The following is a 4,657-nucleotide window of genomic DNA, read 5'->3' as shown; positions in this document are numbered from 1 at the left end:
AGTTTTTGGAATTATTACAAGTACAACTTTAGTTTTTGGAGTGTTTTCAGATACTTTTTCAGCTAATGATTGGAAACATCTTTTTTATTTTTATTTTCAAGGAAGTCCCATTAAATCGAACTAGGGCCCTCTTTCAATGTATTCTTGGTATTTTTTTTCTTTCCCTATTGGAATCATGCAATATGTTTGCAAACTAATATCAATGGATGTTAATGTGAAATTCATGTGATAAAAAGGGCAGGTTGGGATGAGATTGTGAGGGGTCTAGTGTTCATGTTTACTAATGTTTTTTTTTTCTCTTATAAATTTTCAAGTTTACTAATGATATTATATAAATGTACAAGGAGAAACGAGGGCCATGTGAAATCAAATGCAAGTCTTCTTATAGAATCCGTTTAGAGTTCCTATTCTCATAATAATACTCAAGGCACTATAAGGATTTTTCTATTCAAGCCAGGTTGGTCTTTAAAAATCAACAAACAAACATCCATTTATAACTTCATTTCTTTCATGCTAGAAAAATAGGACATGCCCTCAAATCAAAGGCACCAAAAGCTACTTGCTCCCTTCCCTTCTTCCTTATCCCTCTGGGCAGAGTATATTGCATAAAACAAAATGGTATTAAAAATGATTAATATTGTTCATAGAAGAAACCTCCTTCAATATGATGAGAGTGTGCAAATCAGTTTTGATAGGAAATGGAAGTATGTAAATCCTTTTTGATAAGAAATGGGAGTGTACAAATTTTTATTTAATAGGAAATGGAGTGGAGAAATCTAAGAAACTTGAAACTGAAGCGCAGTAAGTTAAAGAAATGGCTATTATGTAGAGAGTTTATGGGCTTTCCTCATAATCTAATTACCAACATCCTGTCTTCCAGATAATTTCACCCCAAATGTATTTCAACCACCAAAAGGTAATTTGAGTTCTTATTAATAGTTCCCCTGAGCCCAGAGATTATGCACTAGTTTAATAGTTCGAAGAAATTACATGGTTGAACCTTTTCAAGGAAAGGATCAACAACCATCTTAAGAGGTTAGAAAAGGCTTCTAAGTTGAACACCTGTTCTCTATGCCTTTGAACAAGACATCGAAAAGGAGATCATTTTCCATGTTATAATATATTCACGAATCATATATGGAAACCGCACTTTCATGGATTATAAGAGACACACTTATCTTCATAGAAATTCTCATTTTCACAGATCATCAGGTATCAAGCATTAGTGATTACTACTCAAAAAGTGCTATTTTATAACTTGTAATTAACTCTTTTAAATACTTTTGAGTAGTAGTTATTACCTTTTAACTCAATTGGCATGTTAAGGACCGTTGCAATCGTTTCTAATCAAATTGTGTTAAGTTTTGGTGTTTTTGATAGATTTTTAATCACCAAAGCAATCTAAGATGAGGGAGAGCTTTATATAATCCATGGCAAAGCAAATGAAAGCTCATTTATATGAAGAATCCAAGCTTTGGAGCTTCGTAGTTCTTTGCCAAAGCCAATCAAGAATGCAAGGAGGAAAAACAGAGGAATCTAACATGAAGTAATTCAAGAGGATAGAAAATTTTGGACACTTTTCGAGTACTTTCTGGAGTCCATTTTATTCATACTATATGTCGATTTGAAGATCAGGAAGTCAGAAGTCCAACGCTTTAAACGGTGTGCAAATCGGAGCTGAAACAAAGAAGTGATGGCCATTTGAAGACAACCGCACAAAGTTGAGCGAAAATTTCGCAGCTCATTTCGCAGCCGAGAAACACTCCTTTGGCACATGGGTGCCATTTCGCAACTGTTAAATGGGCTGCAAAAATGTCTCCACCCTGCAAAATGGGCTGCGAAATTGGCCCTTAGCTGCGAAATGGCCTCCAAGCTGTGAATCAAGTTGCAAATCATCTCCAAGTTGTGAAATCACCTCCAAGTTGCGAAATCACAAATTCAACATGCAAAAATTGGAAGTTTTGTTGTTTCAGCTTTTAATGAAGAGAAAGTGTGACCCGTTAATGGTTTCTATGTTTTTAGTTAACTTAAAACGCCTTTAAATCACCTGGGCCAACACTTGGTAAGGCAAGTGATCTCTATCCATTGAGATGCACTAGTTTACCTCTTGCGAGCCTTTGGGAGGTGACTTGAAGGTAGGATTTTCTAGAATAGCCAACACTTGGTAAGCTTTTGGACTCTAAGGAGACATCCATTAGTTATCTTTTGCGAGCTTGTGAAGGGTAATCCAAGGTTAAGGATCACCTTGAATGGCAAATGTTAGGTGAGAGGCACAAGCCATTGCAAGATGAATCAGTGAGAGGGATTTAATGTTTGAACCCATTAAAGGGGAAGCATTTGTACCACACCAGTTCGGGAAATAACTATATGTTAAATCCCCAATGCGAGGAAAAGAAACAAGTGACCGAAACTCTCTTTTGTATCAGGAACCTGAACCTAGTAATCTGAAACTCCAAGAAACACTTTTCTTTATTAGTAATTTCAGTTACTATTATTTTTTGTTAGCTTAAAACCAATCCTTTTTCAAACATCTTTATGTTTTCTTTTGAAGCTAACCTTGAAATGAAAAGACACCAATTTAGCTTTGAATTAATATCAATTATGAAGTGAAAACCCATCCCAATGAACGATCCTAGAGCCACTATGCTATGCTAGCTGAGGCTATCCTAGTACATGGTGTAGTAGGTTATAAATTTTGTTGATTACTCCCATCTAAGGACCACAATCAAGGAACACCAACTGGACACGAATCAAATGGCATCGTTGTCAAGGACCAGTGAGAGGATGTGAATCAGTTGATACACCAATTGGGAACGAATCAATTAGTACAGAACATACATAAATAATTCTAGGTTATGCCAAAAGGCGTATTTTGTTGTATACCGCAAAATCAAAAGCCTTTTTCTTTCTTGCTTTCTTCCATTTTCCTTTATTTTTAATTTTTATTTATTTATTTATTTTTTGGGGTAGGGGAAGGAAAATTAAGAGTAAGTGTACAAATACACACCCAACAAAAAAATGGGGCACAACCTGGGCATATAGGAGATACATAAAATCAGATGTAGAAAGCAAAAAATAAGCCAAAGAATTTATACGGATTATTTGTCATAGTTTCCTAACCATCTATGCTTATAAAATGGTGGATTATAGAATCACTAGTATAGACTTCCAGTTTCTATTTTGAGCACTTTGGAGATTTAAAACAAGAAGATAATTTAATAAACAAAGCAAATTCTACATAATTCAGAATCCTATAAAGACTGATAAAAAGGGAGGTAATAGGTATCTAGTTTCCAATATTTGTGTTTGATACCCTCCCAAACTTCTTCTCCCAAACAATCCTTAATAGGCAAGGGAATTAACTATCTTGAGTAACACAAATTCTCAAGTTCTAAAGAGACTAGATGACAATAGACAACATGAAGGAATGCATCTCTATAGATGCCATTGAAGAATGAATATATCCCTCTAGGCTTCAACAATATAGGAAGATGCTGGTAAAACTCTCTAAGGTCTTCATAGGTGTAAAAAAAAAAAACACCTGAACAGATTCAACCAACATATCTAAGAGATATATATATTAGCCAATATTAATCACTGCATTCCTAAAGAATACATTTTCCAAAAGCTTGCTTTTATTTTTATTATTATTAATAAAAGGAATTTGAAGAATAATTGAACTTCTTTTCCTAATAAGAATAAAACTTTCTTTCATAATATGAAGGATTCTAATTAGAAGCTAAAAGAATATGAATTAACAATAAATAAATAGATAAATAAATTATTAAGATCAATCCTCATGTTAGCGGTATGTAAATTACAAATTACTCTAACTAAAATAAACATATGCTAAGATCTAAATTAATTATTTATGGTCCCAAGAGAACTTAGATCCTCATTTGGGTCATAAATTAAGGTTTGCGAATTGAAGCTAGTCCTTCATCTTCTCTTGTAACTTTTAAGTGCATTGTTTGCCATGTGAATGTTATAAAGGAAAAGACCTCTATACAATATGCTCTATAAAAAGGATTCTCATGAAATTAGTAATTAAATTAAATTACAAATATGACACTTTCTAATACGTATCAGTTCAATATAATGAACCATAGGGATGAGAAGAGCATAACAATATCATATTAAAATGAAGAGAAGTAAATTGTATACAACTTACAAATTGATTCTATAGTGACATGCCAATCACTTCCACGGTTCACTGTACAATTTTTTTTTTTGGTGCACTTATTTTCTTACCTGAGTGGTGGTTCACATAGTAGGACAATTGCTACAATTGGCTCTGTAGTTTAGTTAATTATATGAGAAAGAGATGCTATTTGCACTTTGTAGGTGAATATTTCTAGGATCATGTCCAACTAAAAGCCACTGGACTACCAAAGATGTGTTTTCCATATGACCATTCAAAATGTGCAAAATTGGTCATACTAGATGGCATAGAACTAGCTATAAATTCATAGTGTAACTATTTTTTTCATTTGGTTCACTAAAAGTCAATGATTCTGGCTCAACAAAGATCGTCATTGATGAAATCTGTGAAGACACTGAGACCTTGTAATTCATTAAAATTGAGATCCACAACCTCAACAACCCTACTTCCTTTTAATATTCAACATAATTTTGATAGCTCAAAATAGTAAATATG

Source organism: Vitis riparia, chromosome 14 (assembly GCF_004353265.1).
Source record: "Vitis riparia cultivar Riparia Gloire de Montpellier isolate 1030 chromosome 14, EGFV_Vit.rip_1.0, whole genome shotgun sequence".
Classification (NCBI taxonomy): Eukaryota; Viridiplantae; Streptophyta; class Magnoliopsida; order Vitales; family Vitaceae; genus Vitis; species Vitis riparia.
Note: the sequence above shows the minus strand (reverse complement) of the source record.